Source organism: Rhinoderma darwinii, chromosome 2 (genome assembly GCF_050947455.1).
Source record: "Rhinoderma darwinii isolate aRhiDar2 chromosome 2, aRhiDar2.hap1, whole genome shotgun sequence".
In the NCBI taxonomy this organism is placed as follows: Eukaryota; Metazoa; Chordata; class Amphibia; order Anura; family Rhinodermatidae; genus Rhinoderma; species Rhinoderma darwinii.
The window spans coordinates 77,926,385-77,940,763 of NC_134688.1; positions in this window are offsets into that span (position 1 = coordinate 77,926,385).

Sequence of the window (14,379 nt, forward strand, 5' to 3'; positions counted from 1 at the left end):
TATCCCAACACTGGTGTAGGTCAGGATATCCGAGGGGAGCTGTGGATGAAGCACTGTTTTTGTGGATCCTCACAATTCTCAGGTTTGTAGAACTATATCCCTGTCTTACCAAACCCATTATCTTAAAATCAAGATATGGGTGTAATGCCAGGGTTACCTCCCCCTGTCCAAAGTTTCCTAACTCCAGTTAAACACAAAAGAATCAGCCATACTGTTATTCGCTATATTTAATTGCACTCGCATTAGGCCTCAGATGAAGTTGTGTTACCTGTCTGAACCCCCCAGGTCTAGGTGCACAGAATAACATAAAACACTACACCGTGAACTTATGTTACCTGTTCGCACCGCCCAACCTGAGTTCACAGTATAATAACAACTTCAACGTTATCCTAATAGAGAGCAATTAAAACATTGGGCGCAAATACACCACTATCCAATGGTTGATTCTCCAGTTGTTTTCCTGGAGTGGTTTTCTAATTATGCATTATAAATACAGGCAACACCCATATAGTATAAATATATATTACTGATAACCAGGGATATACCACAATAGAATATGTGAAAGAACCACAAAATGAAAACACAAATGAAAACAAACGGACAACTGGGGACAAACACAACAGACCATAAACAACCATTACAGACGTAACACCAGACTGAACATGCAATTTATGGCCAACTACCTAAACTCCTCCCTATTTGTGGTCGGTCATTTAGACCCTTAAGTACGTGGCGGAGCACATAAGGCTGTAAGGAGACTCTTGTGCAGCCATTTTGTCTAAACCCACGTTTTGTTGTGACGTGGCCATTTTCTATTGCCATTTCGCTGGGCTTTCCATGGTTGCTTATGCCGTGGCAGTTCCTCGCAATATGTCCCATCTGACCACATTTAAAGCATTTAACAGGACCACATTTCTTAGTACTCAAAGACTCGCAGTACTTCGCAATGTTGCCGGCACATGCAAAACATTTAACAGTGCATGCTCTGCTGGACTTAGGGCAGTCATCAGTGTATGATCTCTTAAAGTGCTGCATGGCTAGGGACGCACTTCTAAATATTGTACGCTTACATCTGCGTAACACTTTCGTAACAATGTTACCTTCAGGATTCCGGATGGGATCACGATTTGGGACATCTGATCCATCACTCTTACTACGCCCCCCTTTTTGCCCTGTAGAGGGCAAACTTACAGCAGAATCAGGCCTTGAAAAAGACAAACCCGGTAACATTTTTGAGAAATCTTTTATGATGTTTTGCATACTGGCAACCAATTGTGACCTAGTAGCAAGCTCATCATTCAACTTGGCAATGATGGCATCCGTAGATGCTGCCTTAACCTTAAATGCATTGATCACAGCATAAGACCCAGTCAGCTGTGCATCAATATCATCACCATGATTTCTCAAATCTATCACCTGCGATTCCAGCATGCAAATTTGCTGATCTCTACATTGGGCATTCTCTGCCAGTTGAGTCTGCAAATCACAAACCTGCTTCACATTGTTGACACAACAATGGCAGTGAAGATTTGGGGAATCACTCTTCATTTCTGAGTGTTCAGGCTTCCACGTCTCCTCATACACACAGATTAATTTAGCGAGCATGTGGAGACGTTTGGAGGTTTTGTTAAGAACACTCCTCTTGCTAATGCACAACTTATCATGTGCATAAGCCTCGTCCAGCAGAGTGGACCACAGCATTCCTGCTGACTTGTATGTCGTGGGTGTTACTGGATTAAATTTACTGTTTTTGGCGAGGTGTTTAAGTGTGGAGAAGTCCATACTCACTGTTCCAGAAGTCATCTCCGTCTGCGCTGTCCTCCTTGTCACCCGATGTTTTGAAAAAGGTCCTTTTCTTCCGGAACGCCTTTTCCCAATCAGCTGGACTTCACCGGAAGAACACCGACGTTGATACTTCTGCAAACTCTTTTGTGTAAGTTGCTCGCTCGCCCGACGATTCGTCGCTGTAGAGCAGCACACCGCAAAGCAAAATAAAAGACGTTAATACCTCAGAAAATAAAACAAAAAACAATAGGTTCGCTGATCAATTGTATCCTGTACCAAGCCTTAAATAAAATTGTGTTACTCGTCTGAACTTCAAAAAGGTCTAGGCGCACAGCATAACACGACACTACACCGTGTACGTACGTTACCTGTCCACGCCTCGCCGCCTATCTGCAGTTCACGTTTTAACACAATTTTATTGTACAAAAGACAGAAATAAATTTAAAGCAGTTCTGGCTGGCTCGCCAATGTTAAAGGGGATTGAGGTAATAGCAGGATTCACTGGTTAGTGACACCCACTATTACTACCGCCTTTATAAACAGGGTCACTAGGGTTATGCCTAGTTCCCCTACCTTTTCCTTATACTAACGTCGATCTAATTGCTTTAGCGGCTACTCAAGGGAATAAGACCGTATAGTAAATAAAGGTAATATTTATTAACATACAGTAATCACTCTCATATGTATAATACAGTAACTAATCACTGTACAGTATAAAAATGGTATCAAGATATTGTACCGCCACCCACTTACATAAACATACACAGAATACAGTTACGTTACAACACAATAAACATAAGTTACTTGTGATTCTCACACGCTCTCTATCTCTATCCCACTCCCTCCTAATATAACTTTCCCTATACACTAAGGGTTAATACGGGATAAGGAGGAACAAGGGGACAGCAAGGGTTAACTCAGGGACTCTGGGACAGCAAGGGTTAACTCAGGGACTCTGGGACAGCAAGGGGTTAACTCAGGGAAGCAAGGGTTAACTTAGGGAGAGCAAGGGGTTAACTTACTCAGGGAGAGCAAGGGGTTAACTCAGGGAAGCAAGGGTTAACTCAGGGAAGCAAGGGTTAACTCAGGAACTCAGGGACGCAAGGGTTAACTTAGGGAGAGCAAGGGGTTAACTTACTCAGGGAGAGCAAGGGGTTAACTCAGGGAAGAAAGGGTTAACTCAGGGAAGCAAGGGTTAACTCAGGGACAGTAGGGACAGTATCAAGGGGTTAACTCAGGGAAGCAAGGGTTAACTCAGGGACAGTAGGCACAGTAACTCAGGGAAGCAAGGGTTACAGCAGGAGGAGACAGGGAGAGACAGGGTTAGGTGTAGCTGCTGCTACACTTGATACTTAGCATGACTTTGTGGAGCAGCAGAGGCAGCAGCAGGAACCCAGGTCTTTGGAGGAGAGAGAGAGAGGTCGGTGGTGTGTGAAGGCAGCTCTCAGCTGATCTTCTTCAGCTTCGGCTCCTGAGCTCGGCTCCTGAGCGTACCGATGCAGGGCTATTTAACCCTGTCGGTACGCTCGCAGCGGGGAGTGTGGCGCTTGCCCCAGGCTAGCATGGGTCGGCATGGTGATAATGTATCACCAGCCGACTCATGAGAGCCCGCACGAGATAGTCCGTGCGCGCGGGAGACTTGAAATGGAGACAGGGGATAACTATCCGTTGTCTTCATGGTTTCCTAACAAAGCAGGGACATGCTAATTGTCCTGCTCTGCTTACAACCGCATTCATGACCAGGGCTGTTGTAGTTACAGCCCTGGCTCATGATACATTATATGTACTATACATACACATATATATTATATATATGTGTATATATATATATACACACACACTGTATACATACATACTATATACATATATATATATAAATATATATATATACATATATACATACATATGGACACTTCCCTTTACAATAACGGAGCCATACCAGGCCCTTATACACCCTATATGCTTCCCCAATAGAATCCATAAAACATAAAAGGGCCGAGCAGTGCTCGGGGTCTTTTCGCAAATCACTCTAGCTAGAATCGCAAATGAAAACGTTCACCATATTAACCAATTGGTAAACATTTGCAGAATCAGGAGATAACGCCTTTTCTCCTCCTCCTTCTTTTATGCTCTAGCCCCTCTTCCCCTGATCCAGATAGAACTTCTCCAAGGGGAGGAGGGAGAACATCTCCACATACTCATCCTTCCCTATGTAATGGCAGGAAGGAGGTGAAGGGAAAGTGAGCCCTAATCTACCCACCGCCCTGTCCCTGCCTACTTGCAACGACCCGCCCTAGGCGACGGGGTACAACTGGGCGGCGGTCCCTACGCTGTCTAAGTGCACGGGAGAACAAACAGGGAACACGCAAGGGAAGGGGCAGTAGCCACGGAACGCCGCGAGGAAACGGAGCGGTGAATGAGTAGTAGGACCAGGATGAAGTGGAGTATACCCAAGTGAGCACGGAGAAGGAAGCAGCCAGAGGCAAAGCAAAGCAGGTCAAGCGGAACTGCAGCAAGGCAGAAGCACGGCAGAAGCAGGCTGGAGCAAGCAGCAGTGGGGCAGGAATGCAGAAGAATTACAAGCACTGAGGAGGAGAACACGGCAGGTAATAAAGGACAGGGGGCGGAGCTAACTCCGACTGACCAGGCCGCGATAGGCTCTCCCACTCCTGAGCCTGCCACCCTGGTTGGTGGGAGATGGTGTCAGTCGAACAGGTCTGGCCTCAGGTGTGGATTGATTAATCCCAGGAGTATACCTAGACGTAGTACCTGGCAGATCCCTAACAGTACTCCCCCTTTTATGAGGGGCCACCGGACCCTTACTAAGAGGACCCGGTTTAGTAGGGAAGAGAAGGTGGAACCTCCTGATCAATACCCCAGCGTGAACATCACGGGCAGGTACCCAAGTCCTCTCCTCCGGCCCGTATCCTCTCCAATGGACCAGGTACTGGAGGGAGCCCTGGACCATCCTACTGTCCATAATCTTGGCCACCTCGAATTCCACCCCCTCAGGGGTGAGAACGGGAACAGGAGGTTTCCTCGAGGGGGACCAGGACGGGCGTTTAAGGAGGGAGGCATGGAAGACGTCATGTATGCGAAAGGATGGGGGCAGCTCCAGACGGAAGGATACAGGGTTGAGGACTTCAATGATCTTATAAGGTCCAATAAATCGGGGAGCAAACTTCCTGGACGGGACCTTAAGGCGCAAGTTCCTGGACGACAACCACACCAAATCCCCGACGACAAACCGGGGGTTAGCAGAACGTCTACTATCCGCCTGAATCTTTTGTGCGCTCTGGGACGCCTCTAGGTTCTTCTGAACCTGGGCCCAGACAGTGCACGGTGCCCGATGAACATCCTCTACCTCAGGATTATTGGAACAACCATGGGAAACGGAGGAGAACCTTGGGTTAAACCCGAAATTACAGAAAAATGGGGAGACCCCTGACGAGTTACTGACCCGGTTATTCAGGGAAAATTCAGCAAGGGGAAGGAATGAGACCCAATCGAATTGACAGTCAGAGATGAAACACCTTAAATATTGTTCCAGGGATTGGTTAGTCCTTTCCGTTTGGCCATTAGTTTCGGGGTGGAAGGCGGAGGAGAAGGACAGATCAATCTCCAACTTTTTACAAAAAGCTCTCCAAAATAAGGAAACAAATTGTACCCCTCTGTCAGAAATGATATTGACTGGGGCCCCATGGAGACGCAGGATGTGTTTCACAAACAAAGAAGCTAACGTCTTGGCGTTAGGTAGCTTCTTAAGGGGCACAAAGTGGCACATCTTGCTGAAGCGGTCTACTACCACCCACACCACCGACTTGCCCTGAGATGGAGGCAAATCGGTGATAAAATCCATGGAGATATGGGTCCAAGGTCTCTGGGGAATGGGCAAGGAACGTAGTAGGCCCGCAGGTCGGGACCTAGGGGTTTTGGACCTAGCGCAAACCTCACAAGCGGCGACGTAAGCCCTAACGTCTTTAGGCAACCCAGGCCACCAATAGTTTCTGGTAATGAGGTGTTTGGTGCCCAAGATGCCAGGATGACCAGATAGAGCGGAGTCATGGTTTTCCCTGAGTACCCTTAGCCGGTATTGCAGGGGAACAAACAGTTTGTCCCCAGGGACGTTCCCGGGAGCTGCACCCTGATCAGCCGCGATATCAGAAGCTAAATCGGAATCCGTGGCAGAAACGATTATACCAGGGGGTAAAATACAAGCAGGATCCTTCTCGGAAGGAGGATTGGCCATGAAACTACGTGACAGGGCATCAGCCTTAATATTCTTGGACCCAGCCCTATAGGTAACCAAGAAATTAAATCTGGTAAAGAATAGTGCCCACCGAGCTTGTCTAGGATTAAGCCTCCGGGCCGATTCTAGGAAAACCAGATTCTTGTGATCCGTAAGGACCGTTACCTGGTGTCTGGCCCCCTCCAGGAAGTGCCGCCACTCTTCAAAAGCCCATTTAATGGCTAGAAGTTCGCGGTTGCCAATATCATAGTTACTCTCCGTGGGCGAAAACTTCCTAGAGAAGTAAGCACAGGGGCGGAGATGGGTGAGGGAGCTGGTACCCTGGGACAAGACGGCCCCCACTCCCACCTCGGATGCGTCAACCTCCACAATAAATGGCTCCTCTTGGTTGGGCTGAATCAGCACGGGGGCCGAGATAAAGCACTTCTTGAGGGTCTCAAAGGCCTGGACGGCCTCAGGGGGCCAATGGAGGACATCAGCACCCTTGCGAGTAAGGTCCGTAAGAGGCTTAGCGACGACCGAGAAGTTGGCAATAAATCTCCAGTAATAGTTGGAGAACCCTAAAAAACACTGTAACGCCTTAAGGGAGGCAGGTTGGACCCATTCCGCCACAGCCTGAACCTTGGCAGGGTCCATGCGGAATTCATGAGGAGTGAGGATTTGCCCTAAAAATGGTATCTCCTGTACCCCAAAGACACATTTTTCAGTCTTAGCAAACAGATTATTCTCCCGAAGGACCTGCAGCACCTTCCTGACATGCTCCACGTGGGAGGACCAGTCCTTGGAAAACACCAGTATGTCATCAAGGTACACAACAAGAAAATTACACAGGTAATCCCTCAGGATTTCATTAATAAAATTCTGGAAGACAGCAGGGGCATTACACAACCCAAAGGGCATGACCAGGTATTCAAAATGACCCTCGGGTGTGTTGAACGCAGTTTTCCACTCATCCCCTCTTTGATGCGGATAAGGTTATATGCCCCCCGTAGATCGAACTTAGAAAACCATTGGGCTCCCTGAACCTGATTAAAAAGATCCGGAATCAAAGGAAGTGGGTACTGGTTCCTTACGGTGACCTTATTCAGGTTACGATAATCAATGCACGGCCTAAGACCACCATCCTTCTTCCCCACGAAGAAGAAGCCAACACCTACAGGAGAAGTCGAGGGGCGAATGAAACCCTTGGCCAGGCATTCTTGGATATACACCCTCATAGCTTCACGTTCAGGACATGAAAGATTAAATATCCTACCCTTAGGAAGCTTGGCACCAGGCACCAAATCGATGGCGCAATCGTAATCTCTATGGGGGGGCAACACCTCGGAGGCCTCCTTAGAAAACACATCGGCGAAGTCCTGAACAAACTCAGGAAGCGTGTTTACCTCCTCCCGGGGAGAAATAGAGTTAACAGAAAGACATGACATCAGACATTCACTACCCCATTTGGTGAGATCCCCAGTATTCCAATCAAACGTGGGATTATGCAACTGCAACCAGGGAAGACCTAATACCAGATCAGACGATAATCCCTGCATCACCAGTACAGAGCACTGCTCCAAATGCATGGAGCCAACACGGAGTTCAAAAACAGGAGTATGCTGAGTAAAATAACCATTAGCAAGAGGAGTGGAGTCGATACCTACTACAGGGATAGGATAAGGTAAATCAATAAATGGCATCTTTAGAGACATAGCAAATTCCACAGACATGATATTAGCAGATGAGCCAGAATCCACGAAGGCACTGCCAGTGGCAGACCGGCCAGCAAACGAGACCTGAAAGGGAAGCAAAATTTTATTGCGTTTCACATTAACGGGAAATACCTGTGCGCCCAAGTGACCTCCCCGATGATCACTTAGGCGCGGAAGTTTTCTGGCTTTTTATTCTTGCGCCTGGGACAGGTGTTCAGTAGATGCTTGTCATCCCCACAGTAGAAGCAGAGACCATTCATTCTGCGAAACTCCCTACGTTGTCGAGGGGACATGGAGGCCCCGAGTTGCATAGGTACCTCCGAGTCCTCCGTGGAGGGGCGAGGAGACGGGACCTCGGGGGGGATCGCAGAAAAGTCAGAGGGGAGCACATTGAAGCGTTCAAGCTGACGTTCCCTGAGACGTCGGTCAAGTCGTACTGCTAGGGCCATAACCTGGTCAAGGGAGTCAGAAGAGGGGTAGCTAAGCAGCAGATCCTTCAGGGCGTCAGATAATCCTAACCTAAACTGGCACCTTAGGGCCGGATCGTTCCACCGAGAAGCTACGCACCACTTTCTAAAATCAGAACAGTATTCCTCAACCGGTCTCCTACCCTGACGTAAGGTCACCAGCTGACTCTCGGCGAAAGCAGTCCTGTCAGTCTCGTCGTAAATGAGTCCGAGGGCAGAGAAAAAACGATCAACAGAGGAAAGTTCAGGGGCGTCAGGAGCCAAGGAGAAGGCCCACTCTTGGGGCCCTTCCTGGAGTCGGGATATGATGATACCCACCCGCTGGTTCTCGGAAGCTGAGGAGTGGGGTTTTAGGCGGAAATACAGTCTGCAACTCTCCCGGAAGGAGAGAAACGTATTACGGTCCCCTGAGAACCGGTCAGGTAACTTGAGGTCGGGTTCTAGAGGTGAGGTGAGGGGTACTACTAAGGCAGCGTCACCCTGGTTGACCCTCTGGGCCAGGGCCTGGACCTGTAGGGAGAGGCCCTGCATCTGCTGGGTCAGGGTCTCAAGGGGGTCCATGATAGCGTCAGTGTAGGAGAAATGGTAGACTAGGTATGGGCTTGTAATTATGTAATGGCAGGAAGGAGGTGAAGGGAAAGTGAGCCCTAATCTACCCACCGCCCTGTCCCTGCCTACTTGCAACGACCCGCCCTAGGCGACGGAGTACAACTGGGCGGCGGTCCCTACGCTGTCTAAGTGCACGGGAGAACAAACAGGGAACACGCAAGAGAAGGGGCAGTAGCCACGGAACGCCGCGAGGAAACGGAGCGGTGAATGAGTAGTAGGACCAGGATGAAGTGGAGTATACCCAAGTGAGCACGGAGAAGGAAGCAGCCAGAGGCAAAGCAAAGCAGGTCAAGCGGAACTGCAGCAAGGCAGAAGCACGGCAGAAGCAGGCTGGAGCAAGCAGCAGTGGGGCAGGAATCCAGAAGAATTACAAGCACTGAGGAGGAGAACACGGCAGGTAATAAAGGACAGGGGGCGGAGCTAACTCCGACTGACCAGGCCGCGATAGGCTCTCCCACTCCTGAGCCTGCCACCCTGGTTGGTGGGAGATGGTGTCAGTCGAACAGGTCTGGCCTTAGGTGTGGATTGATTAATCCCAGGAGTATACCTAGACGTAGTACCTGGCAGATCCCTAACACCCTATTTGTTTCCTGACCTCCTGCTTAAGATGGGCACCGATCCCTCGAAGCAGACATACACAGCCAAGTTATCCCTGTTTACTTAATTAGGTGTCTCAGTCTGGACTGAGACCGCAACCGCCTCATAACTCACCGGAAGAGGGTTAACAAGGGAAAATGTGGAAAACCGCCCACCTACCCAGACTTTACAGGACCGCCCACGCGAAAACCTGGGATGGACCCGCACCCTTCACCAGGGAACCGCCCACCATGTTCAGCAGGCACACCACTGAGTCCCTCAGGCATCTGCACACGCCTCCTGCTGTGTTACCCCACAGCCCCTAGCGGCAGGGGGCAAACCTGACCTAAACAATAATGGCACCAAGCACCAATAGTGATGCTTTTGAAAAGTATCAAAAAACTTTATTAAATATAGAGGACAAATGAATAACAAGTGTCACACAATAGATATAGCAACATCTCCAGAGTGAAATACACAGGGTGAACACATGCCCATAACAATACGGATACATCTTATTTATAAAGTGTATAGTGCTAAGCAATATATATGAAATAAGGATATATATACCATATATAATATAAATTGTCTTTACAATACTGCAGGATGGACAAGGACATGGACAAGAAGCTAAATACAAGTAGTGATGGTCCTAGGATAGGTGCAACACATGTTCAAAAGAGTACAGCATATGAAATAACATGCCTCAATATATACCCATCTATATGACACAACCGGGATGGCGCCAACCACGACGCACGTTTCGGCACAGCCTTCATCTGGGGGTGACATCATCTCCTAACAGGTATAATATAATAATATATATATTATATAATATATTATTATATTATATTATATAATATAAATTTCGGTATAATAATGATACAACAGTAAACTGGAGATGACCGTCCAACACTGCGAATTTAACCCCTTAATGACAATACGCCTTTTCACGGTGGTCATTAAAGGGGTTCTCTGGAAAAAACTTTATGGTCTCATGTTTACTTGATAAAGTGGTTCTCTTTCCACTAAACGCGTTGTACCTCAAGAGACCCTCTATCTCTCTTTTTTATGTATGTTTTATTATGATCTATTGTTTTAGACAATTAATTATATATATATTTTTTCTCAAAAAAGTATTGTGCCTGGATGGTGTCTCTTTTTTACAGTGGATCCCACCTGGTTCCCACTGTTTTTATCTACCTGCTCTTACTGAAGATGTCCTCAAAACTGGCTTAATGAGATGGTAGATCGGAGAGTGACTGAGGCAGTGGAGGCAAAACAGGGCGGACCTGTTGCAGGCAGCGGCTAAGGCATCTTGGCCCCCATTGGGGGACCTCTCCAGAACTCCAGTGAAGGACCTGGGCGTGTAGACGAAGCCAAGGCAGACCCAGCAGAACCGGGTTGATGGCTTTAGGCAGGACGAGGAAGTTGATCTGTTCTGAGTGAAGGACTCCGATTTGTAACGTAAGTGGTTTCATGATAGCCACAATAGGATCGGGCAATGGTAGTCCATTTACAGAAGCAACAGCAAGGGATCTCTCTAGAAGAACTGTGGGTAGATGTAGTCGGTCAAAATAGGTAGAGGAGAAGTGTGATGTCTCTCCCGAGATGATGGTCACAGGAATAGATAATTTGGAAGAGGTTTTGATGTTTGGCATCATCCCACCTAGAGTTGCCTCTCTAGGAGCTGGAGTTTCCCGGCTTTTGTGGACATTGGCGCACGAAAGGGCCTTTAAGGCCGCAATACAAACACAGACCTGAAGAGCGTCAGCGCTGTTTCTCCTGCTCGGACAACTTGACTCTGTCTACCTGCATTGGTTCCTCAGGTAGAGCAACAAGAGGGGGCAGTAGTGGTCTCTGGAACGAGGGTGCTAATCTGTGAAAACGTCTCTCCACCGAACCTCCTCATTGCGTTCCTGGATCCTCATGTTGACCCGGGTAGCCAACAGGATATGGGCATCCAAGGTAGGTGGGAGGTCGCGGGCTGCCAGCTCGTCCATGGTGTGTGAGGACAGTCCATGCCATAGGTCGCCACCAGTGCTTCATTGTTCCATGCCAACTCTGCTGCCAGGGTACGGAAGGAGATGGTATACTCTCCTGCTGTGGACCCCCTTGCTTGAGGGTTAGCAGAGTGGCTGCTGCTAAGGATGTTCGACCCGGCTTCTTGAACACGTCACAAAAAGTCTGTAAGAACAGGGCTAAGTCCGAAAATTTGGGCCCCTGTCATTCCAGGATGGGGTTCGCCCATGCGAGGGACTTGCCAGCGAGGAGGGAAATAATGAACGCTACCTTGGCCTCATCAGAGGAGAAATGGTGAGCACGCAGTCATAGCGAGGAAAAAGAGGCAGTGCAACTGTGGATCCGGAAAACAGACAGTAGGAGTATTAGGCAGTGGAACGGCATCAGTCTCTGGGGAAGGAACAGGGAGTTGATCCAGTTGGGCGATGATGGAGTTTACAGCCATGAGGAGTTGATCCTGACGTGCATATAGATACAATATATACTAATGGGGTCCACCCCTTAGTAATTGCTGACGTGCATATAGGTCACGCATATCCGCCTGTATGACCTGAACTGTGGTCTTAGGCTGGCCAGCGGGTTCCATGGCCTGAGCGTACTGTCACAATCTGGGGAACATATGTAGCTGACTTTAGCTTGACTAATAACGCATTAAATACACAGTGGAAAGATCCCTTATCTTGACCTTTTCAATGACTTCTCAATGGTTATTTTTGTGTGATATCACGCTGCAACAAGTTATCAGAGTCAAGTTAAAGATGGCTACATCCGTATGTGGACCCACTAGGCCGTGGGCTCCGGCTCAGATAGGGCTAGGTGTGGCAGGTTGCGCCAGACGAAGCGGATGGCACCAGGAATGGTAGATGACACACAGACGTGGCATATCCAGCCGGCGGTACCACACGACTCTGATAAAAGGCAGGCACAGTTAGGAAACAGCAAGGGATACAGGAAATAGGATGCAGGGAACGGGAACTGTGGGATCAAGCAGGAAAATACTAAGGGACCCTTTGCAATACAAACATGGGAAAAGTACAAACAACGCTCAAGCAAGGAGTGGAAGGGCAGAGACCTTTTTATAATCCAGGGTGCACTGGGGTAGGATAGAAAAGTGCGCACGCTGGCCCTTTAAGGCACTCCTCGCACACTCCAGGAAGGGAAGGCCGCGCCAGCCGTGGTCTCTGGGGAGGTGGCCAGGAAGTTGCGGTCGCGGCCGTTCATCACAGGGTGAGCGACAGAGGTCCGCAGTCATAACACTGAGATTTTTTTTGGTGTTGTATATATGTACTGAGCAGTGGCGTAACTACCGCCGTAGCAGCCGTAGCGGCTGCTACGGGGCCCGCGGCATGAGAGGGCCCATGTCGCCCGTCGGCACGGGCCCCCACCATGGCCGGAGGCTCCGCTGGCAGCCGCTATGGCTGCTACAGCGGGACGCCACTGAACACTACGGCAGAGCAGGGAGGTATCTCCCCGCTCTGCCATTAACTGGTTCCCGACCGCTTGCTGTATTTTTACGGCCAGCGGTCAGGGTCCTTAAAACCCGAGCCATAGACTTTTTACGACTCCGGTTTTAACTTACTGCCCGCACGATCGGGCTGCTGAATGTCGGGTCTCCGGCTGTCAGTTACTGCCGGGGACCCTGAGGAGAGGATAGAAGCAGCTTTCGCTGCCAGCGTGCAGACATGTATTTCCTATCCTGTGGATAGGGGATACATGTATTTTGTAGGACACACTGTAGGTCGCATTTTTTTGGGAGGGGGGACGCTGTATGGCGTTCCTTACAGGGGGGGGACGCTGTATGGCGTTCCCTACAGGGGGGGCTGTATGGCGTTCTCTACAGGGGGGGGCTGTATGGCGTTCCCTACGGGGGGGCTCTATGGCGTTCCCTACAGGGGGGATGTATGGCGTTCCCTACAGGGGGGCTGTATGGCGTTCTCTACAGGGGGGGCTGTATGGCGTTCTCTACAGGGGGGGCTGTATGGCGTTCTCTGCAGGGGTACTGTATGGCGTTCTCTACAGGAGGGATGTATGGCGTTCTCTACAGGGAGGGCTGTATGGCGTTAGCACTGTCCAATAAATATACAGTAAACAGAAGAAAATACGGTCCAGCAATCCTCATGACAATGTGATGACTTTATTAGAAAAACATTTTATAAACCACACGGCATGTTGAAGTGATGATACAAGACTGCTTACGCGCTTCGAAAGCCAACTACATTCTTCGCAAATGTACGCCATCTCCTCCAAACAGTCAATTACATCAGAAGTCCAGTTCCTTGTGCTGCATGACTCGTGGACGCCCTATCCGTGGCGATATCCGTGTCCTTTCCACTGCTTCTCACTTGAGTCCTGTAGGCACAAAAAACATTTTGCAAGTATCCATTGTCATCCGTGCCTGCAGATTCTGCTTTAATGATGCAACTCACTCAACTCCTTGTCTATTTCATCGTTTACTGATCCCTCTTTTAGATGCGACAGATGTATTTTTTTTATACTTACCAGCCTGCTTCATAGGCACCATCCCTTTTTATTGGCACCTGATCAATAAGGGGGTCCTGCTCCACCACCATAACACTGCAATACTAAACAAAATCTTCCATAGACATCACAAAAACTAGACAAGCCTTTCCTCCCTTATGTTTCCCAACATTTCCTGGGACAAGTGTGTGTAGGTAGAAATCAACAAACATGTTTCCTGGCCCCAAACTTTACCCCCTCTTTCCAGTAAAGGATTGGCTTTCGGTATCACGCCTCCTCGCTTTTACCTTTTTACTTTATCCTGCGTAAACATTTTTTTCAGCATCTTAAACGTCTTGCCCATTAGCCCATCTATCCCCAACATCAGACCACTTATTATCATCTGACAGATCAGAATCAGACTCAACCAGCTACTGTTGCCTTCTTCTGCTTCTCTTTACATCCAGATGCGCTGCTCCTGTAATTCCAAACATTGTGCCAGTACCCCGTGTTCTAAACA